Source organism: Pipra filicauda, unplaced genomic scaffold (genome assembly GCF_003945595.2).
Source record: "Pipra filicauda isolate LSUMZ 115617 unplaced genomic scaffold, ASM394559v2 scaffold157_size4220110_pilon, whole genome shotgun sequence".
In the NCBI taxonomy this organism is placed as follows: domain Eukaryota; kingdom Metazoa; phylum Chordata; class Aves; order Passeriformes; family Pipridae; genus Pipra; species Pipra filicauda.
The window spans coordinates 2687030-2712304 of record NW_024104073.1 but is presented as its reverse complement, the minus strand read 5'-3'; positions in this window follow the sequence as shown (position 1 = coordinate 2712304).

Below are 25275 nucleotides of genomic sequence, written 5' to 3'. Positions count from 1 at the left end.
CTGCAAAAAAGCATATGACAGGAATAATTCTCCTTCACCAGGTCCGAAGCTCTGATTGTGATTTTATGCTACCACAGTAGTTTGAAACTTCTGTAGTTCATGTGAGATCATTTCCCATATATTCATTAATTGTTGAAATTACCCTAGGGGTATAAAAGTAGAGATTGACAGTATTCAGAATTCACTGATATAGAATGTCAGCTTTATAAACTTGTTACTTAATATACTCTTGAAATTGTCAACTATTAGATTTTTTGCTTGCTTGCCAAGCTATTCTAACTTAGCACTGACAAAAAGTTTTAGTAAGGAACACTGTCAGGTTTTTACACTTTAAGAGAAGTTGATTTTGCCTATGAAATCACCTTGAGTAGCAATGAAATAGATTCTTAAATGGACATAGTACAGAGAGAGGCAATGGTGTCATGCTAAAGCTCTCACGTTAACCTTATTAGTGCAAGTTAAATATGGGACAATTTAGCAATGACTGCTATATATAAGAACAGATGGCTGGTGGATGACTTCCTTCTGTGTACTGAAAAATTCCAATTAAGGCAAAATTAAATGAATTAAGAATATCATAAAACTGCTATTCCACATTTTACTATGGATTATGCCCTCCTTAGCAGGGAAAATTGCATTAATTGCTTCAAGAAAGGAACTGTGCCTGCAAAGGACTTGGTGGTGAACTATTCCACTTCCTGCCACTGCACAGTTATGCGTAACGTGACCATATGGAATTCACGAATCCTAAGTAGGAAAAGAGTGCAGCAAGTTTTTTGCTCTAAACCCAAAGTACTCTGTCATTTAAGTAAATAGAGAATCTCCCAGATCTGTATCACAGTATAAAAAGTTTTTATCCATGCTGGGTACCCACTAGAAAGAGATATGCATAAGAATACCTGACATTACATTCGTTAGGGGACATTATTATGCTTAGCGTGTTGCATAGCCTGCAAAAATGTTCTTATACAAAAATGTTCCATAAGCAGCATTAAATATGATTGTACCAATAAGTTTTCTCTACATACAGTAGGTTGTGATTTGGACTGAGCAGAGTGTCAAAAGTCAGGAATAAACTACCTTATATTGTTTTCAAATAATTTATCTCAATTGATAACATTTTTCTGTATCCTTGAATAGGATATTTTGACCTTCATTTGTATGAGGTGTTAATTTTTTCCAGTGACTGAAATACTGAATCAATTCTTACTGTTTTCCAGGTTTCTGTGACCCATTCTTGTCCAAGTCTCTTTGGTCTAGTTTGGCTAGGGTACAATAAGGGTACAATCTATCTGCATTATGCAAACAATACATTTATTGTGTCCCCAAAGAGAGAATTTACACTTTTGGGTTTTTTTGCGCTGTTTCGTGTCCAAACTCATCTCACATCTGTTCTATTCAGCTCTGAGTCTCCAGCCAGGTAAAGGATTGTGGTAAATTCTAGATTCTAAGCTCAGAATTGTTTTAACTTTTATAGTCTTTTTGTTGGATCTGACATGCACAGGCTGGGTATCTGGCACTCAGCCTAAATGATACACATTGCCCTCTTGCCCAGCAGTATTGCATTGGGCTTGCAAGCACGGGGTATAATTACATTTGCAAGAGTCCTTGAGGCTCCTTGCTTCAGCCCTGATGTCTCAAATAATGAGGGCTTCTGTGGTACGTGGCAGCCCAGTCTCAGATTGTCCTTGCCTTGTAATAGTGTGTTACATCTCACATGGGCTGCACTCATCCTGTAGCTGCTGGAACACCATGACTATAAACACCTTTGTTGTCTGTGTTTGAGCTAAACTCTCCAGCAACCCCGTGTATTCAATGGAGAGAAAGATGGACTCTCAGGGAATGATTTGGTCAATCACACTGCAGAAGTGCATGTCCTCTCTAGAAACTACACCAGCAAACCAGATAAATGAGCTGTGCATATGTACAGGTTAGCTATAAGTGGTCCAGTGAATCCCACTCAGGCATGCTAAAGATTGAATATATAAATGCTCCATGGAATACCTTCCTCTTTTAGTGTTCCATAGCAGCATGAATTGTCTGGGAGCATATATCAACCATGAGGACAGCAAAGGAGATACCACATGAGCCTGTAATTGGACCCTGACTTTTGTTAGTTATGATATATCTGCAAAGTAAGTTTGGAACAATGGTAGTGGCATCCCTACAGATATGTAAAAATAACATCAGAGAAACCAGAATGGATAAAGGCAAATTTCTTAAACTGGACTTTATGAGAAAACATGTTATCAATTACAGAAGAAGATAAATAATTATATGGCACCTGACGTTTTGTACTGTGAGGATTTCTGTTAAGCCACAAAAGGAACATAGATATTTTACTGTAATACATTCTGGACCATGCAGCTAATTAAATTGTGGCAATTGCCCATTCTAGATGCTTATAACAGCATTAAGTCTCTATACTCATCACTGTAGCAGGAGTTCTGGAGACCCCAAAGGAGATGAGTGATATGCCTCCTTAGCATTGAAATGTACTGCTAAGTTGTTGCAGCAGCAGGAGATTGTAAGATCAAGAGGCTTAATAGCTTTGGTACAAGAGGCAGTGCTACATTAAATGCAGTAAAATGCAAGAACTTACTGTATGTTCATAGCACTGCAAGCCCCCTACCTATACATAAAAGAGCTGACAAACTACATGTATGTAGGGTTCATAAGTGAAGAAAGTTTAAGAAGAGTTTTACTATATGTCACTGCAGACAGTGGTTTTATTTGAAAATTATCTTTTGCATACCAAAATATACCTTCACAACACTGCAAACTAATCATAGATGGGGCTATTTTATAGCATAAAATGGAAAGCAAAAACTGCAAACACATTTTTGAAGCACGTTTTTCAGCATTGCTGTGAAGCATTTTTCTTTTACTTACTTGTTAACTGTTTCAAAAAATTTGTACTGTGTATTACCTTATTGTTTGTAATGCATCTTCATACATTTACTTTATTCTTCTCATCCTGATTTGTAAGGTAAATATGAGGATTAAAACAAAGAATTAAACATTTTTATTTTCATAAATATTAGAATATTTTGCTCTTTTTGGTTTTTTTTCCTTGTTATTATATTAGGAGCTCCATTTTAATTTTTCATAAGAAAAAATATTTGTGTGGAAAGTATTGCAAAGGTTTTCAAAATATATTTTGCAAATCTGAAACTCAGTATTAAAGTTAAAGATAAGAAAAGCTCCATCTCAGGTATTACACAAGACCATAATAACCTACTCACCCTTTTACTCACCCATGTACATAACCATATGCGCTCTGTCACAATCTGGCACGTGAACCTAGATTCTTTGCTGTAATAGCATCCTTCTTCACAGCACAGACCTGTTTTGCTGAAACAGGTCTCCATGGAGAGGGGATTGGGAAATAAAGGACTTGAGTTCTTGCCTCTGGTTTGTCCCCACTCTCAGCCTTTTGACTGCCTGTGGCTGCTCCACTGTACAACCTACCCAAAGACTTTTGCTGCTGAAGTTTTCTGAGCAGCATCAGGAGCTCTCCCTGCCACCCAGTCTGTTTCCTACCTCTTTTTTGCTGTTTCCAGCTTGTGTTTTTCCATCTTGGAATACAGCTCTTTCTGGGGTAGAGTGAGCTCAGTTAACAGAACCTGTGTAACTAATTTGCCTGAGTCTGTGTCAGGTTCGGGCTGACTGCCTGAGGGTAACTTTGCCTCAACAGCTCCTTTCAGGCCTGATTCTATGAGCAGCATTTTGAGTTCTTTTAAAGACTTTTCTGCATATTCCAATTTTCTTTCTGAGAGTAATTGTTCATATTTCATTTTACAGAGTCCAGAATATGTTTTTGACTATTTTTTTACCTTGCATAAGACATTTTTTCAAATGAACTTCTTTTATACACTGTTTCTTGGGAAATTCTGCCTTTTCTTCAGTGAATGTTTTCTCACACATTGTTGTGTTTTAGTTTCCTTTTCCTTGCAGACTGACACCCTAAGGTTGGCAGAAAGCTTTGGGTTCTCTTGCCTTATGTGGTTTTCCCAAAGTAAAAAACCAAGCAAACAAAATGAAGTAATAAATCAATCAAAAACAAACAAGCAAACAAAACCAGAAAATGACAAAACAAAGGTTCTGTGCGTCATGTGGAGGTGACTGGGCTTACAAGTAGACCTACCTCAGTTGTTTTCAAACATTTGAATGAGAAGGAATAAATGTTTATCACCTTTGCTGTCTGTTGCATTAAAAAAAAAAAGTTGCTAGTATTTACCCATGTGAGAAAATTATGTGAAATTTCAAAGGTTTACTACTAGTGTTATCTAGTACCAGAAAAGTAGACTTCCATACTTTCCACTCCTTTTATTCCAAGACCTATTGGTCTCTCAGAACAAATAGAGAAGCACAGCAGAGAGCCTGCTTCCAGCTTCTGTCCTGGAAACTGTACATCTGCACTGCAGGACAGAGCAAGCACTCTGAAAAGTGTTAATTATCTTCTCACCGTGGTATTCCTGGAAATCCCCTGACAATAACCACTTTGCACATTTGGAAGTGCAGATTTTGGCATTAGGTTGTTCAAGGCTTATTCTTAGAATAGTCTGACTTGAACACGTGTGGACCTTCTTCCTGCCATATTGGCTTTTAAGTTTGTATCATCCTTCTCTTACAGTCATTACCTTAAGAAGATCTTGACAACCATGGCTTCTTCTCAAACTCTCTTTCTCTGGATCATTGTTCAGGTATGTTTGAAGGAAATTCCAGGTCTTGAAAGAAATACTAATTCATATATGGATACTCAGATTCATCATGACTTGTGGCAGTTCTAGTTATAGAGACCATGAGGAATACATAGAAAGGCCTCTGCTAGTCCCTAGAAACTACAAGCACAAGGGATCTTTCAGAAAGAAATTATATCCCTTTCCAATTTCACATATCTTGTTCATGTAAGATATACTTGACCAATTCTTCTTATCTTCTAATTTATCTTAAGAGTTTTGCAATTATTTTGAGGCATTAATAGCTGAAAGAATGTTTCAGAATATAAAGATTGCGTTCTGAATCCCATTTAATAGTGTAGACATGGCTGCTAGTATTTTATTCACGGTTGTGGTGTTACAGAGGTAATCAAGGTTGCAATGCTTTAGTTTCCCTAAGGAGGTCCAATCCACAACTGACAATGTCCTATTTGAGGATAAAAAAGTCTATTCAGTGATGAAGTGCTGCAGTCATTAAAGTGCAACATTGCAATCAGTGTAAATCTTTCATTGGACCAACAAAAGAAGGCAAAAGTATGATCGGTGCCCTGTGAGGCCTAATTTCCTTCAGCTTTTCTTCCTTTTCATACTAATTAAAGGCAAAAAACTCATGTGCTGAAAAAAATTTCTGGTTCAGGGTCATTGGCTACCTGTTCATCAGCACAGAGACAGATCACCACGGAGGGTCCATTGAAAAGGCACAAAGTGATATTCCCTTTCAGTCCATATCAGCATCTTTTTCCTGTTCTGTATCTTTTATGATGATGATGATCTTTTAATGAATACATTGTCATGCTTCCACATGGAATAACATTATGACAAGTGGTGAATAGATGCAATTATCATAAAGCTACACTAACCAAAATTTTATTTTGAACCTCCAAATCTTTCTGGGGTTTGTTTGGCTGTGCTTTCTACAAAACCATGCTGTAAAAGCATTTGGATATGCATTTCTGTTAATCTCAGGGGATTGAGATTAACATTCTGCAATGGCTTTTTCGTGATATTTTAAAGCAAAAAAGAAAAAAAAAGGGGAAACCAAAACCCTGCAAAGACTCAAGATGTAAGAATCTTTGAGGGCTTAATAAATAGTCTGGATAATGAATGATCACAGAATCACAGAATCACAGAATGGGTAAGATCCAGCCTTTCTGCTCAAGATTGGTCATTGTGGAGCAGATTGCACAGGATTATATCCAGATGGTTCTTGAATATGTACAGTGAGGGAGAGTCCACAACCTCTCTGGGCAATCTGTTTCAGGGCATGGTCATCCACATAGTAAAGAAGTTCTTCCTCATATTCATCTGGAACTTCCTGTGCATCAGTTTCTGCACAATGCCTCTTGACCTATTACTTGGCACCGCTGAAAAGAGTCTGGCTCCATCTTCTTGATACCCTCTCTTCAGATACTTATAGACATAGATCAGGTCCCCTCTCAATCATCTCTACTCAAGGCTGAACAGGCCCAGCTCTCTCAGCTTTTCCTCATAAGAGAGATACTCCAGTCCCCTCATCATCTTTGTCGCTCTCTGCTGGAACTGTCCAGGACTTCCATGTCTCTCTTGTTCTGAGGAGCCCAGAACTGGACACGGCACTCCAGATGTTGCCTCACTAGTGCTGGGTAGAGGGGCAGGATCACCTCCCTCGACCTGCTGGCAATACTCTTCCAAATACACCTTAGGATACCATTGGTCTTCTTGGCCACAAGTGTACACCACTGGCTCATGGGCAGGTTGTTGTCCACTAGGACTGCAGACCCTTCTCCACAGAACTGCTTTCCAGTAGGTCAACCCCCAGCCTGTACTGGCACATTGGGTTGTTCTCCCCCAGGTGCAGGACCCTGCATTTGCCTTTCTTGAATTTCAGACAGTGTTTCTCTGCCCATCTCTCCAACCTGCCGAGGTCCTTCTGAAGGGCTGCACACCACTTTGGTCTATCAGCCACTCCTCCCAGCTTTGTGTCATCAAAGAACCTCCCGAGGAGGTACTCTACCCCTTCATCCAAGTAATTCATGAATAAGTTAAACAGTGCTGTGCCCAGCATGGAACTTTTAGGGGACTCCACTTGTGGCAGGTCTCCAACTAGACCCCATGTCACTGGTTTTGGCCCTTTGGGATCTGCCATTCAGCCAGCTCTCAATCCACTTCACTGTTCACTCATCCAGTCCACAAGACCCAAGTTTGCCTATGAGTCCATTGAAAACCTTGCTGAAATCTAGGTAGACAGTATCCACCACTGTCCTCTCATCCATCCAGGTACCTGTTTCATCATAGAAGACAATCAGTTTGGTCAAGCATCATTTACTTTTAGTAAATCCATGATGACTACTCCTGATCACCTTCTTCTCCGTGTGGCTAAGGATGGCCTGGAAAATGAGGCGCTCTATAATGTTTCCAGGGATTGAGGTGAAACTGACTCTGCAGAGGGATCTGGATAGACTTGAGAGATGGGCTGATTCCAATGGGATGAAGTTCAATAAAGCCAAGTGCCGGGTCCTGCACTTTGGCCACAACAACCCCATGCAGCGCTACAGGCTGGGCACAGAGTGGCTGGAGAGCAGCCAGGCAGAAAGGGACCTGGGGGTACTAATTGACAGGAAGCTCAACATGAGCCAACAGTGTGCCCAGGTGGCCAAGAAGGCCAATGGGATCTTGTCCTGTATCAAAAATAGCGTGGCCAGCAGGAGCAGGGAAGTGATCCTTCCCCTGTACTCTGCGTTGGTGAGGCCACACCTTGAGTATTGTGTTCAGTTCTGGGCCCCTCAGTTCAGAAAGGATATTGAGGTGCTGGAGCGGGTCCAGAGAAGAGCAACAAGGCTGGTGAAGGGACTGGAGCATAAGTCCTATGGGGAGAGGCTGAGGGAGCTGGGGTTGTTTAGCCTGGAGAAGAGGAGGCTCAGAGGTGACCTCATCACCGTCTATAACTACCTGAAGGGAAGTTCTAGCCAGGTGGGGGTTGGTCTCTTCTCTCAGGCACTCAGCAATAGGACAAGGGGGCACGGGCTTAAGCTCCGCCAGGGGAAATTTAAGTTGGATATCAGGAGAAAATTCTTTACGGAGAGAGTAATCAGGCATTGGAATGGGCTACCCAGAGAGGTGGTGGATTCACCATCCCTGGAGATTTTTAAACGCAGATTGGACGTGGCACTGAGTGCCATGATCTAATAAATGGACTGGATTTGGACCAAGGGTTGGACTTGATGATCTCGGAGGTCTTTTCCAACCCAATCGATTCTATGATTCTATTCTATGATTCTATGACTCTCCTGTAGCTCTCCTTCTTGCCCTTTTTGAAGACTAGGATGACATCTGCATCTTTACAGTTCTTAGGCACATTTCCTGTTTGCCACAACCTTTCAGTAAAGAAAGATTTGCATTATAAGACTGTGAATTCAGAAGAGGGTTGGCTGATGCTGTAGTTAGGGCTTTGAACAGGTTGAGTGTAACTGACAAAAATTGCATGTAGGGCTATCAAAGTGTTCTCATATATATATATTCACACTACACTAATAAAGAAGCTGCCTAAATGAATGTACATGCAAGTCCTTCTAATAGGCCTAAGCAAAACACCAACTACTTCCCCCACCAAGTATCTCTTCTATAGGTACTGTGTGAATATAGCTGTAGTCAATGAATTTTGAAGACTAGTTATTGCTAAATAACTCTTGTTTTCACGCTGAGATATATCCTTCAATTAAATATTTTTTACATGGAAAAGTTTGTACTGACAAAGAAATTACTTCCTTGCCATTATGTCTGTTTATACACCTTTTGCATACTATTAATGCAGAAAGAGAGTAAAGTCTTTATTTTTATTAGTATATCTCAATCTTTAATCATCCAAATACCTCACAAACTAATGATCTAAATATAGTTATAAAATTCTTGGGATAAAAGCTTTGCCCTGATCTGATGACTCCTTTTAATTACCTGCCAATAAACACATACTTATCAAGACTATATAGTTCTTCATCAGTCATCCTTTTTATATAATGTTTATAGTCCACATTTTATTTCAAAGGATTTTACAAGCTACAAAGCATGTACAATAGTCATTTTCTTTATATGGTGCTCGGGGGCATTACACAACAAAGTACAAAGAGCTTATCCTTCACCCCCACTGAAATGTAGTCACCTCTGAAGTGAAAAGTAGCAGCTTTTTAATACCAAAAGAAAAATACTATATCTAATTAAAGTGACAAGCACATGTAGTTAGAAAGAATGTGGTTGTTCAGACTGAAGCCTTACTTATGACTTATTATTCATTTTTCTGCTCTTCCTCTCTCTCTTCACTTTACCTACCAGCAGAGGAAAATGCCTTAATGTACAACCTGCTCTTTACTTAGACCTTTTAGTTATCCTCTGCTGTTTTGCAAGACTTAGAGAACTGTTTGAGCTTGATCCCTCTATGTTAGCTGTGAAAGAATCCAACAGCTGCCACTTCATGTGAAGGATTTCTGTGGGGAAAAGGGGTTCTTTTAAACTAATTCCTCAGGCTGCTCACAAGCTGGACTTTCCCCTTTAGATGTCCTCCGTGGCTCCCTAACACTTTTGGGACTCTTTGAGCTACGTGAGCTGTCTTCCTTTCCTGATGGTGGCATTTTTCTCTTCAAAGAACAATTTTTGCTGCCTTTCTATTCTGCACAGGGAGAAAATGCCTTTGAAATCAACATGGTTCTGCAGGTAGGTAATAAGCATTTAGAAATGTCTATCCACTTCTCATTTGTTTAAAATTTGCTACTTCCTATTGCAGTTAAACAGGTATGAAGTGATTTTCTTCTAATGTTGCTTCCTTCTAATAGTCTGTACAATGAAACTGCATCAGTTTCAAAGGTTTCACTCCCTGCCTAGAATAGAGCTGTTATAGCAATAGCCCTTTGAAATGGCAAATGGCATCAGAAGGACAGGCAAACAGCTTAAGTCAGGTTCATGTAGCCCTAGAAGTGCTTGGAAGCAGAAGATGACATGTGAAAGAGGACTGAGGGAAGAGGGTGCAAGCTTAGAAATATCTGTTGAAAGAATTAATTGAACATCCCATCTCAAACACAGCAATAGCAGTTGAAAGCAGAGAATAGCAGCTGTAAAGAGTAGCTGTCAAAGGTTCCTAGACTTGTGCAAATACTGCAAGACCTATTATTTAAAATAAAATTACAATAAAAATCCATGTTCAGACAGGAATCTTCCCTTTTCAAAGAGACTATTAGGTAGACATTTGATTTGTTTTATAAGCATTTCTTATGTTTAATATGACCGCTCCACTATTAGTTCCTGGATGACCATGTTTATTAGTATGACTATCTTTAAGCAAGGGGCTTTCATGAATTTTAAGGTCTTATGCTGTATTATTTTCTGCAGTACAGTGGTTCTGACAATGCCACCTATACTTGTCAATAAAATAGAACAAGGCATAATCATCACAGAAGTGGCCAAACTCTCTTCCTTTCCATAAACCTATTGGACTTATCAGTGCTGTCTATTGGGAACATCACAACCAGTAAAACTGTGGTTGGGCAATACCTGTGACATAGCTACTTGGAGCAGAATAAAATCATTCCAGGGAGCATCCCAGTGTTAAGCAGTAAGGACACTAATTTACCACAGCTTGCACCCACGGCCTAACCCCATTCAGTTCACTAGCATAGGCACATTTGGATGTCCTCCAAACAATGCTCGTCCCCCTACCAATGTCCACTATGTAGCAAGGACAGTGGTCAGTAACCTGTGCCGCTGTGAAGTCCTGACTCTGGGCATGCAGGAATGCACAGGCGTGGGAAACAAACGGGAAAGACACAGGTAAAAGAAAACGTTTCTCTACTTTTTACAGTATTCAATTGCCTAAAGATCATCCTTTCTTATAGGATGGATATATAGCCATTGATTTAAAACTAGACAAGTGTGTAAATGTTTTGTTAAATGGACACACTGAGCATTTTGTTAAATTCTTTGTAGTTTAGTTCTTGAACTTATGGAAGGTTCATTAGATCAGGATATTGGACTATTTTGTTTTATACTTTCCAAAACTATCATGAGAGGATTCATGTCCATCTAGAAAATTTTTCAAAACAGATGAGCTTTGAGAGTAGTGTCTTCTGCAGTTAATTGAAAAATTGTGATGAATAGTTCAGTAATCATAAAAGATTCTATCACTTCAATATAGCACAGAAAAATTGTGGAGAAAGAGTTGTACAATTGACAAGTAATTTTATCTTCTATAGAATCCTTATTTTTGTACTTCTTAAAAGATGAAATGAGAGAAAAAACAGTTCTTATTCTAGAAACCAATGTCAGTTTGTATAAAGTCTGGGCAATGTTGATTGATATAATTTTTAGACTTGATGATAGGGAAAAAAATAACAGGAGGTTTTTTGTGTTTGGTTTATTTTTATTTGTTCACCTGCTTCAAGAAATGGCTGAGTTTAAAACCACATCAAACAGGCAAGCACTTAAGGATGCATGTGGGAATTAGGCACAGATTTCTCTCTATTGTTAATAGAAACTGTGCATCTAACACTTGTTCACTGTAGTGGAAATAGACCTGAGCCTTAATCTAAAGTGCATTGTGAGGAATTACTTTATTTTTTTCCATTGGAGACTATGGTGAATGATGTAGCTGTAGTGCACAAAGTAAATCTAAAGGCAAGTGAAGTAAACTGAAAGACCACCATTGGATCAGGGTCCATTGGCACAGGGTCCATAGACAGAAACAGATGCTCCTTAACCTTTCATTGTATTAATAATTTAACACCATTGATCACTCATAAAGGACTGAAATGTATTAGTTTTTCCTTTGAGATTACATTTATCCTTTTCCTCTCCTACCTTAAATCCTGGTTTATGTAACCTTTCGCTAAAGAATTTACATAGAATCAGCAGAACTACTGTGTATAAATGGAAATTACTCCTTACTTAGGTCTTTTGTAAACTTCTGCACTGATTGTGTAGGACTCCAGTCTCTGCAGTGTCTTAGACTGTCCCTGTGGTTTCCTGGTCACCAAAAAGTAAGTAGTGATTCCCGATTCCAACTTCCTACAGATTCTCAGCCTCTTTCTTAAGCCTTCATTTTGTCTATGGTTTAAAATATACTTTTAAAGTCAACAGCCTTTTAAATATTTGTTATGCTCTCCAATTCAGGTAGAAAATCCATATCCACAATAAAATGGGTAATAATAAAAATTATTTTATGAGCATATTAACCAAGGAGGTAAAGGAGGTGAACTGCCTCTCCTTTAATTGCCTGAGTTAGCCTCGGTAGACAGCTATCCCTACAGCCACTTGTTTGCTCTCCCCCAGTTGCATAAGGGAGAGAACTGGAAGGGTACAAGCAGAAAAGTTGTGGATTGAGATAAAGAAAGTTTAATAGGTGAAGCAAACCTGTGCATGCAAGCGAAGCAAAATCATGAATTCATTCATTACTTCCCATAGGCAGGCAGATACTCAGTCATTTCCTGAAAGCAAGGATTCATCATGTGTAATGATTATTTGGGAAGGCACAGGCCATAACTCTCAATATCCCCTTTTTCCTCCAGGTATTATTGCTGAATATGATAGGATCCCATATGGTATGGAATATCCATTTGGTCAGTTGAGGTCAGCTGTCCCAACTGTGACCCCCAACTCCTTGTGCACCCCCAGCCTACATGCTGTCAGGGCAGCATGAGAAACAGAAAAGTACTGCTCAAGATTAGCTAAAACAACCCTGTGTTATCAACACTGCTTTGGTCACCAAACTAAAACAGCACCACAATGGCTTCCACAAAGAAAACTAACTCCATCCCGGTCAAAACCTGTACAAAGTCTCGCTTTCCCATTCTTATCCTGATTTCACATAATCAACTCATGGATTACAAGAAGGGTAATATTTTATTTTATTTTATTTTATTATTTTTAGAAGAAGAATTAACTCAGAGTAAGTTAGAAAATCTTGAACAATGCCATAGTTTCAGGTAATGTACCACAGTTTCTCCCAGGAATGCAAACATACAATGCAGGAAGTCACTAGAGCAAGATAAAGTAAATATAGCACATTAAAAAGTAAAACCTGTGGGTCAAGGCAGGATGCTGAGGAGAGAGCAGGCAATCAGGAATAAAATGAATCAGTCACTTACCAGTGAATGATAAAAGTCTGGAGGGATAAAAGGAAAAGAGAAAAGAATATGTTAGCATAACAAAAAGTGTGAAATTAGAAAAAAATGAAATTTAGGAGAAAAAAATGCCTTTCAGGCTTCAAGATTGAAGAAAATTGCTTGAGTAACATGAAAAAATATCTTATGGAGATTCAGAGAGTATGAAAGTTCATCTCAGGAAGTTTTGGTGATATAGACCAGAAAGCAAGGCATTTCCCTTGAATTACCTGATGCAGATTTTCTAGGAAAAAGTCTATTAAGGGGCAAATGAGTAGATTAAAACTATCTAAATCCTTACTGAGTTCCCATACAAAATGTGATTAATTATGCAGACCAATATATCAACTTATCCTGAACTTCTGCTGTCATGAACTAAGTTTTTTTTATGTGAATGGATAAAACATTTTTTCCTTTACAATTTAAATTACAATGGTTTCAGAAACCTAATGAAAGCAAATTACACTATTCTGGTGAATGCACAAAATGATGACACAAAATATTGCAAAAGAATGACCAAGCATCATGGAAATAAAGTTTCCTTGTAGACATGAAATTTGACATATTGATCATTTGGAAACCAAAATGAGGTTAAAAAGATCTTATTCTTTTCTTATACTTATTCGGTATTCCTTTGATGTAAGTGGAATTTATTCCAGCATAATCTGTTGTCAGAGGAAACTTAAATCTAAAGAATATGCACTGTATTATCTTGTAACTTTGATTGCACTATCATGGAGAATAATTTTATAAGCACGTTTTTATGTGCTTTAAAGTTTATGAAGACTTTGTTAGCATATTGTTTGGAAAAAAAAAAGTATAGCTCTTGCATTCCTATGCATCCTCTGGTTATATAAACTGTTCTAGAGCAAGCAGCAGTCACAAGTATAGAGGCCATGTTGATGAGAACACAGCTGCGGTGGGCAGGGCACGTCTCCAGGATGAAGGACCACCACCTCCCTAAGATCTTGCTATATGGTGAACTTACCACTGGCTGCCGCAAGAGAGGAGCCCCGAAGAAAAGATACAAGGACTCCCTGAAACAACATCTCAGCCTTGGCCATATTGATCACCATAACTGGTCTACTCTGGCCTCCAATCGGGAGGCCTGGAGACACACCATCTATAACGCAGCTGTCTCCTTTGAGAACACACGCAGGATCACCCTCGAGGAGAAAAGGCAACGCAGAAAGAACCGTGTTCTGCAGAATACACCATCTAAGGAGTCTTTCTACTGTACCTTTTGCAATCGGATATGTCTGTCTCGTATTGGCCTCATAAGTCACCAACGTGCCTGTAACAAATGTGGATAGAGCCTTCCCAAATCTTCGTTCGCGAAGCCATGAAAGTTTATGAAGACTTTGTTAGCATATTGTTTGGAAAAAAAAAAAGTATAGCTCTTGCATTCCTATACATCCTCTGGTTATATAAACTGTGCAAAATCTGAAATAATTAAAACTGGTAAAATAATAATTAATTTCTGTGAACAGAAAGTATAAATCGTAGCTCAGTTTTTATTTATCAAACATCATGTGTTACTCTCAACTACATTGGAAAAATGTTTTCAAATTGTTGTTTCATTGAATTAATTATTTTAATTGCAATTAAAGCTGATAAAATATTAGTGGAAGTAGTTCAACATGTTGGACAAGGTGCAACCATTAGGGTCATCTTGATGAGGATAGCATGCTATTCTTTCATGTATATAAAGTTTGGTTAGTAGCTCTTATGTTTTGCAATTGATTGTTTCCAATTCAGAACTGCTCAGTGCTAACATAGAATAACCAAATTTTTCGGTTAATTTATACTTATTCATCTCTTTTTGCTGACTCCCACCATTCTGTCGAACTCAACATTAAACCTGAAAGTGTTAAATTAATTAATTTTGGTGTATGATAACTACTTATGCATCCGTAGAGTTTTAAAACATTAGCAAAATACCAGCTATATACTTAGACTTGTCAGCAGCAGCTGAGTATCTGCTTTAAAGGGTCATGTACAAAATGTAGACTGATGACTGGTGGGAACAATGACTCCTTAAATTCAGAATGAAATATGCAATAGATAGCAGTCAATACAGAAGCAAAATAACAAAACTGCCTGCAAATGAAACAGCTGCTAGCTGTAGTTCAATAACTGAACTAATGGAGGGTAATTTGGCACATCCTCAGTTATTGTCTATCTATAATATGTTAATTATTATGCTTAGACTATTCAGACCAAGTTTATAATTTATTTGAAACATGTCTGTAAATAACTGCACTGAGTAGGTAGACTAGCATCAATCAAAACAGAAATAAGTTCTACATGAATGACAAAAAAGGATGCAAAAGAAGCTTGTGATCCTTAAAATCTTTTTGCTGAATAAAATATTGTTCCATCTCTTTCAGTTACTAGAATTAATTTGCTGTCCTTTGTTCTGCTCACTTAAGATACTTTAGATTATCGGTCTTGCACATGAAGCTTTTGCTTTACCAAATAAACTGTCTTTATCTCAACCCAAAAGTTCTCCCACTTTTACTCTTCTGATTCTCTCCACCATCTCACCAGAGGGACTGAACAAGTGGTTGGCTGGGGCTTAGTTGTCTGTTGGGATTAAACAATGACAGTCCTTTTTGGCAGGAGCTCAAAGCGTTTGAGATAATGACAGTCAGTGCAAATTCTTAATGTTTATTAAAGTTCATAAGTGTAATATGCTGTTTCTGTAAATTTTTTGGACTGAATCGGGGAAGATTCTGTGCAAAAACTACATGGAGGGGTAGAAAAGATGGTTTAGGATTATTAAAGCTTTCTTTACACTGTTAAATTCCATGCCCTATGCTGAAAATTTGCATTCTGCCCTTGACTTCGTGGTTGTGGGAAAGAATTCACTACGTATCTTTGTACATTTTTAATCATGAAGTGAATTCTTCAAATACTGTATTTTCTGGAAAACAGTCTGATTCTAATTATCTTTCCATGAGAACAAAATTTAGTCTCTGTAATATTCTGTATGAGAGAGGCATGTATTGGCTCCCATTTGCATATCATTATAGGATGCAATGTCATAAATGATAGGGTAAAACAAGTATATCCAAGTCTCATATAGATATTCAATCTTAAGGAGAAGAAAAAGTGTACACTAAAGGATGAACTAAATTGTTACTACCAGAGACATGTTAAATGTGCATTCATAACTTAGTGAAGCACTTGTCACTATTCTATCCTGGGTACCAGCAGTATATATATTGTTACATTGACCTGTGGAAATAATCTATCAAAGTTTTTGTTTTACCTACTTTGATCTAATTTTCTCAAGAGGCTTTTTTGTTTTCTGATTTTACTAGAATGAGCACCATGAAAAAAAACTGTCTCCTTGTCCTGGTTTTGGCCAAGGACAGGGTTAATTTTTCACAATAACCATGAGGAAGTGGAGCCCCAAGACCTGTCTAAGTTGTTATTCTATACCACCTCACATCATTGCTAGGGGGTGGAAATAAGGGATTCTCACTTCCAGGAAAAAAGGGCATGGCTTTCTGTCAGGGTAAAAGGGTGTGGATGGAGGATCCAGACACTGTTTTGTTCATTGCCTTGGGGTTGCGCCACGTCAGGTTGGTCAGTGAGCAATTTGCAAGTAGAACAGCCTCTCTTTTCTACATGGCTGTTATTAATATTGTTGCTGTTGCTCTTTGTTTTCTTATCTCATTGCTGTTTCCAGTAAATTGTTCTAATATCAGCCTGTAATCTCTGCCTTGTGTCTCTCTCACCAGAGGGATGAAGTGAGGGGAGCAGGAGTGCTGTTCTTAAACCACAACATTCCTTCACGTATCTTCTAGGCTTGTGCTTGCCATTTGTCTTGATTTCTTTAACCTTGATGTGAACCTTTGCTATGGCCATAGCTCCAGGATCTGAAAATCCTCCACAGTGCATCTGTCCTCTCTAAGAGTTTGTGCTCTCTCTCTGGACTGACACTCCCAACCTGACAACTGTCCTGTCAGAGAGCCCTCCTTCAGCCGAGGCTTCCCCAGAGTAGTGTCCCAGATTCTGGTGCTCCTGGAAGTGTTTCAGCTTTTATATTATACACAGCAATACACAGCAACTAATTTTGTTGCTGTCCAGTAAGCATCAGGAGCCTACCTTTATTTTCAAGATATTGTCCCTGTTGTGTCCCTTACACCAGCCATGTAAGGGCTGGTGTAAGGGACCACCAACATCTCTTCTATGTTGTTGTCTCTGGGGCCAGAATGCCCACTACAGCCACAAGCATCTGGGATAATTTTCAGTATTTATACCTCTCTACACACTATATGTTTTAAGTGTCAGCTGAGAGCATATCCTTTCTTCCTTACCTTAGTTCCTCTTTGTCATTGATGTTTGTTTCTTGCTTGACTCGCTGCACTTTTAATTAAACCTATAAAATACTCATACAATTTCTTTAAATACTCTATACAAAACTGTTATATTTACGCATTAGTAATTTACATTTTACAGATTTTATAAGCCTATTCTTTTACCATTCATGAGAATACCTACTGTTTAGTTAATAATTACCATATTATAAAATACATATGCTATCTATAAGCTACAGAAGTTTTAAAAACCACACAACCACACACTAATTTAGCATATAAAACTTTGATTTTTTTTAAGAGTGATTTCATAGAACATGTGTAATAACAAAACCACATGCTTTTTCAATTTGCCAGTTATTGTTGTTTATTTGTTGTTTTCAAACTCTGAAAGCTGTATTTGATATTGAGAGAAAATGTATGTTTTAGTGACAAGAGGAAACTGGTGGCTTTTTTTTTTTTCCTTTTTGTTCTCTTATTATGGAAAACTAGCAGGAAATGCATCTTAGTAAACAATGTAGGTGTCACTGCATGTAAAGTCAATTCCTTGCTGGGTGTAGAGAATGACCAGTTTTAAGCACAATGAGATGTTTCTATCTGACCATCTGACCTTTATTTGTTTTATCCAAAATCCTATGCTCTCTCTTTTACACAAGAAGGAGAAAGGTGGTAATGATGAATTTTGTTGTTGTTGTTGATTGTGATAGTAAATCATAATTTTGCTATTACTTTGTAGCAACAAAGAGGAAGCATCAAAAAATAAAACGTTGCAGTTAAAGAAGGGATATTTTAAGTGAGGTATGAAAAAAGAATTTCTCCATTCAGCAAATCAGCACTTTGAAGAGTTCTGATCTGAAATGTCATAAGCTTGTCTCATCTCTATTCTGCACAAAACCTATCCCTGAAAGCCTATGTGCATCTGACCTATAGGAAAAGTATGACCAAGTCTTCAGTTATACATAAACCTTGCATACATGGTCTGCTCAGGAGTAGGTTTTATTCTGCATTGAGAAGATTTCATTGTCTCTATATTTTAATATATTCAGTCACCACTCTCTTTATCTTGATTAAGCTTGGCAAGTTGGAAATATTATGGCCAAGAAAGATTTTAGTAAACACAAATCTGCTTGACTTGACTTAAAAACTCCAGGACACTTTACTGTACTTAGATTTTCAGTGATTCTGTAAAGCTATTAGTAGTTGCAATTTGAGCTCAAGTTCTCATAAAAAAGTGATGTCAATATCTACAGGTCCTTACAATTATTTTTCTAAAATTCAAAAATTTCAAGAACTCACACCTTTCTTCATTCTTTACACCACAGACTAAGCAAATGAAGGTCTATTTTTTTAATCATATCAATGAATAGGATTGAATACTGCCTACTGAGACCATATTCAATCCATCTATAATATCTTTTCAGACTTTAATCACATACAAATCCATTGACAAATGGAGTTAATATATTATAACTTAAATTTTATGTTGTGAGATTCAAATATTTCTGCCTTCCCTTTACAAGCTGAAATTAAATGAGCTTTGTGCTGGAGGAACATTTGTGGCAGCAAGTGTCAGGGGAGCAAAGCTACAGGTTCTCCTGTGGCCCAGGGATTGAAATTAGCCAAGTAGGTACTTTCCATCTTTTTGGACATGAAGATCAGCAGCCTAACATACAAATTCCTGTAGCCAGAAAACACTCAAAAGTCTTGTTTTCTGCATTTCCTGCGGTACATCAGGGTTTCACTATTTCCATGAGTTATATTGCACACTTTGTGCTTAATTTTCTTTAATTCACTGTGAGACACAAAATATTAACACTGTCAGCTGGAAGACTCAGACTGAAAGTAAGGTTGGTTGCTACAGTAAGAAAGCCAATTTGTGTTCTTCATTATATCGTTGTGAATCAAGACTAACTGTATTGACTTCAGTGGGGAAAGAGGTTGACAGACTTATTTCTGGTTCTACGAAATGATCCATGCAGCTCTAATGATACAACAGCACAGTTAATTGTTTAACTCTGACTGAGAGGATGATGGCTGAGAATAGCAGTGGTGACTTTCAAGGTTAGAGTTACAGATGAATTTTATGCACATTTCAAATGGGTGAACCTAGATGATTTAAATGGCTAAAAATGTCTGTTCTGATTTTTTTTTTTTTGGTCTCAAGTGTTGACTGTCTTAAACAGGGTTTAATCAATGAGAGGTTAGTTTAGGATCATTGCTTGGCACAAGTCACCAACTCTTCTTCCTCCATATATTCTTGTCTGGACAGAAAGAGAATAATCTCTTAATTAAGCCAGGCTTTTATTTATCTGTCATCATTGTTGTATTTAGGCACATCATACACATTATAGAAGACTTCTCTGAAATGAAGAAGTATTTTATAGATCAGAAGGACTGAAACGCCAAAGAAACTAGAGTCAGAACTATCCTTTTCAAAGGCCCAACATCAACCATCAGACATCTGATTCTTTCAAAGTACTTGTTTTTTTCGGCTAGATGTTCATCTGCACATTTAAGTCTGCTGAAATCAGGGGGTTCAGTTTACGCATGAAATGAAATACATACTCTTAAATCAAGTGCCCAAAGAAAAAACAATACATTATTAGCTTTAAAAACACTGATTTATCTGCCAGCTGTCACCCAAGAACCTGATGACACAGCAAGCTGTAAAGTTTTTTGTTTCCCAACAACCCAGTTTCTCGGGGTTATGTTGACCTAAACTAGGTAGGATGATGAATTTGGTAGTTTCATTCCCCAGCTTTTCTGGATGCATCTTCCATTTCCCACAGCAGATTTTAAAAAAGATCCTGGACAAACCAAATTTCTATATAAATAAAAATATATTAACGTAACCTTTGAATTGGGCAGCAGTTCTTTGAGAAAAATAATGCATGATTATAAAAAAAAACCAGTGTCATAATGCTGTATCATATTGATATGGGCAGCACTAATTACATAATGTTCTAACATACTGAATCATGTAACCTAAACTCGTATCTATATATATATATCTTACAGTTTATCGTGAACTCATACAGTCACCCATCAGACTTTCACACTTGAATTAGAAGACTAGAAATTACCTTCTCTGCCTCAGAATAGGAGGAGACATGTTGTTTTCCACTGTGTTATGCTAATATTTTTTGACATTTTTTTCACATCTTAGCTTCTCATCTGATGTGATTTTCATCCTTACTTGTCCTTAATTCCTTAGCTCTAGTTGTTGTAAAGTAATTTAGTTCTCCCTCAATAAGGCATGACTACTTCAAATTACTTTACTTTCTCTTCACATTAATATTATCAACATTGACATTTGAGTCTTAGATTTCTACCAATAATAATCACCCTGAATTTGAAGGTAAACTGCAACTATAAAAGCAATATAAAAGAGTACTGGGACTTAACCATTGAAAATGCACATTCAGTAAAGTATCTTTTAAAAGTTGTTTCCTTTCTTTTCCACCAGCACGTGAGAACCCAGTTTAGAAGTACCTCTTTAGCAAGACACGAGCTACCCGTACCTCCTGGGGAGGGACACAGAGTTCTGTGCCCCCATGCATCAGAAGTTTTGTAAGTCATATCTGAAACAAAACACAAGAAAGTCAGTGAAAAGGTTCAGTCTTACTTCGGATATCTGCTAGCCAAGCCTTCACAGAACATGTTGTTGTATAGACATTTTTCCTTCTTAAATCCACTTATTCCCTGATCACCTTTAAGGTGATGTACCATTAGTTTTGACTGGATGTTTACTGGCCCTCACTTGCCAGTAGTGACCAAGCACAGAACTAAATCAATCTTTGTCAGGCCTGTAATTGAGCACTTCCCTAATTTATGAGACAGCTTTTCCATTAACAACAAAATCCTGAGAATTAAATAAAAACAGACCTTCACAAGTGCTGCTGCATTGGTGAATAAAATAAAAACATTGATAAATGTACACCCCTTTTCCCAGACTGACTTTGAAAAATTCTGTGTCACATACCCAGGTCATATTCTGACAACAATTAGGAACACTAAAATAAATAGTTGGCAATTCTTTGTTATGACAGGCTATGCAAAGTTGGATTTTTTTTGCCAAATAATACAGTAGTCTGTGACTATGAATTATGTTATTACAGTGTGTCTGCTAGTTCATATGTATTTGTAGTGTTATGCCCCCTTCACAGCATGACAACTTCTTTGTTTCAAGTCTCATTCAGCTGAGACTTGATGAAATTTTACACAGAGGCATGAAAATATTTCCTTAAGTTTTGTTGGAATTGTTTCCATTGTTGAACTAAACCACTTACTCAAAACTCAGTCTGAACATTTTTCCTTTGGTCTTTCTAACGAAGCTTTGAATGTCTCATCAATTAAGACACTTAAACTAGATCAGATAAATCACTAAAAAATGCAAGAACCATGACAGGGAGATGGATTGATTATCTAAAAGGTATTTTCTGCATCCAAGAGCTGCATCCTTGAAACTTACATGTGAGTAACTCATTGGTGATAGTTGTTCTGTTTTCATCAAACTTTAACACTGACATAGATTTTGTGAAGTTAAAAAATCATATTTAGTTGTTTCATTGAATTTCATTGAATTTTCTACAATTCTTTTCTTCCACTTTCTGAATGTGTTTGGATTTAGAAAAGTCATTTTATTACAGAACCTTTTGACACTACACTTTCAACATCTCCTTCAAGTGAAAATGATGTTTTGAAGGTGATTACTTTAAAGAACTACAAATATTGCATCTTTGAGATTTGTTATATTTGATAATGCTGGATAATTCTTATTTTTTTTCATGTATGCAAATAGGTACACATATACTATCTAGCATATTGAGAGATTACAAGTTTCTGTGGACTATGTAAAGGTTTTGGGTAAATCAGAATTAAGGCTAACAGTCTCTCGTTCAGATTGAACCCAGTTTTTTGAAGCTCCATAGGAATCGAGGGGGAAAAAAAGAATCATACATGTTGTAGAAGCAAGAAAAATATGATTTTGGTGTTATTTACCATGGGGGTTTTGTCCAATTGGTAACAGATTTAAAATTCTAAATGCTTAAACCCTTTCCATTACAGAGTTTAAGTATGGTAGGGTTGTGTTTTCAACAGTTCAATACTTAAAAAATATGTCAAGCATTTGTTATAGATAGATGTGCATCATCATGGCTGGGCTTTGCGAACAAAGATTAAGGAAGGCTCTATCCACATTTATTAGAGGCACGCTGGTGGCTAATGAGGCCAATCCGAGATAGACATATCCGATTGCAAAAGGCACAACAGAAAGACTCCTTAGATGGTGTATTCCGCAAGACACGGTTCTTTCTGTGTTGTCTTTTCTCCTCGAGAGTGATCCTGCGTGTGTTCTCAAAGGAGACAGCTGCCTTATAGATGTGCATAAAGACAATAGAACATGAATGTATGCTGGTGGAGCAGGGAAAAGGGATAGAAAAATCTCTAAGTTCTCAATCTAAAATACAGATGGAAGTAAAAGAGTTTATATCAGCATTTGATGCTCCAGAGACAGTACTGTAGCATTCTAGAGGATATCCATCCATTTGAAGTACTATTTACAAACACAGAAAAAAACTCTGAACTCAGATTGGCAGTTGTATATAAGTAGCATCAAGTGATCTAAAGTCAAACATAAAACATTAGTTCTAACCTTAAAATTTTGAAGTAATGGAAGGAGAATCAAAATTGGAACTGGAAGTATAAAGCAGGACTGTTAGTTAGAGGGTTAAAAAAAAAAAAGAAAAAAGAAAAAATCCAGAACACGTATTGAGTGGAAATGAAAAACTGGAAATCTCACAATGCAAGGACAGAAATTGATCTTAGAAACCTTACTGCTGGAAAAGGTGTTGGGATTTTGGTCTGTGTTCTATATGTAAAATATTTCATTGGGACACATCCAGATGACCTCATTCTCTCAACATCTGTGACTTTTCCTCCCTTTTGGGTGAAAGAGAGGCACAGCTGTGATCAGTAACTCTTCTTATGTCCTTACCACTTTGGTCCCCAGACTTCACATAGTCAGTTGCACTCCCGTGACTGCTGCTGTTGCTCTTACTTCTCAAGGAGAAACTGAGGGAAACAGATCAAGAAAGGTAAGAGAGAAAACAAATGCAAAGTGATCCAAACCCCCTTCACGGTAAAACAATCTCTTATTTAACAGTGGCCAGTGAATTAAACTTTTACGTCTCCACTTCTTAGACACTGTAGAGTCACCTTCTTTAAACTCAGTTGCACGTACCTGTATTCTATCAAAGCTTTACCCTCAGTGTTCCCAGTTTATTACCTAAGTATCTTTTCACTTGTAAATCTCTAGTTACTGTGGTAGTGGTTTGAGCTATAGCCCCTAGCCCAGGATTACTTTAGCATCCTGCAGACAGCGATAACATGGGTTGTATTGTTCCTTCAGACAAGAGTGAACTTTTTTTCCTCATCTTTTGGGCCTCCCTGTAAGAAACTGGATTTGAGTCTTATTGGATAAATTATTGGGTTGAATCAACCAGCTTGTGTGTGTTGGGGGAGGGGCCAGGTCAGAATCCACATGGCCAGGCCTGCCATGGAAGGCACGTGGCCTACAGCCCCCAGGCAGTATCGGAAACCACATGGCAGAGCTGTCAACCAAAAAGCCTGCCTGGTAGCCTGCCTACACCATGGCCCCTGGAGCCCCTTGATGCCTTAAGCCCCTAAGGGTTTTTATTTTTCTAATACTTGTAAGTTTTATAAGTAGTGGAAGTAGACTCTAAAAGTAGCATCCCTTTCCCTGTAGCACCCTTGTTTACACATTCCTTAACCCTCTTACCCCATTCTATGCTCCCTATATCAATCCTACCCCCTAATCCAGTAGAAATGTTTAGTCTTTTGTCAAGGCAAAGCCGAGATTGTTGGCAGAACAGCATATCAGGGCCTAAACCACAGAATGCGGTCAAGAATTGGGTGACTATATACCCTTTGTGCTCTGATGAAGATGGGATGAACGGAGGGACACAAAACACACTCCAGACCCATTTTCAGGGGATGGACTCGGGGCGGTCCAGAGTAAAGGCCACAGGGTGGACACATCTGGGATTGGATGGGTGGTATTATAAAATGTAACATCTCAGGCACGGCCAGCGCGCGTCTTGTAACATCTTTGCCTTGGCATAATAAACCCTTTCTTATCTCATCTCCGGGAGATTTTTTCAGCACCTAACTCCCACAGCAACACCCTGACCCAGCCTCTGATGGGCTGTGCTGACAGTCACTCTGGCCCAGAGCTATAAAGTGGTCAGTGAGCCAGATGTCTCACCTGGGAAGGGTAGCCACGCGGCCAGACCAAACAAATACAGGAGCACATGGGCTCCATCTTGCCTTTCCTTGGGGGACCTGCCATCGCCATGTGAAGCTCTGGACTTCCATAGGACTCTTTGGTGGTAGCTGTGTAATTCTCTTATTCTAATTTTTTAATTTACTCCTTCTTTCTTCCCTTAATATCTTTTCTTTCTTTAACCTTACTTTCTTTATTCCTCCTTAATCTCTTTTGGGTAACTTAAAACCAATGGGTTGTATTTTAGTAAGTGTTGTGAGGGTTGTTGTGTGCTAGGTACTTTAGTGAAATGCTTCTGCCTTGGTTGTATGTTACTCCTGTGAGCCTTTTGCCAAAATGCCTATTTTCTCACTAAATTGAAAGAAATCTCTTGGGAAAACGTGTCGACGTTTTCTCTTTACACAACCTCAAGGCATTAAAGAACTAAAAGGCTTTGCAAAAACTTGGTGGTGAATTATTTTAGAGCCTTAAATATAAGTAAAATGCCTGGACAGTGCGTGGCTTGACCAGAGGTTTTACACTCCCAAACTACCATGAGGTCCTTTCCTGTACATGGCTCCAGATACTGAGGTTGTAATTTATACCATTTTGTGGCAACTGGAACAAACTTTTGCCCCAACTTAGTATCCTAATGGCCCGTTTAGAACAAGACAGCGAACTCTTCAGTAGTTTACACCCTTGATCAAATATTAAATCTGGAATTTGACTAGTTCTCTCAACAGTAGTAAAGAGGTTCAGTAAGGCAAAGGTTAGGCAAAGATTATAAAACATACTATAAAGAGATAGTTGTCCACTGTCTGATT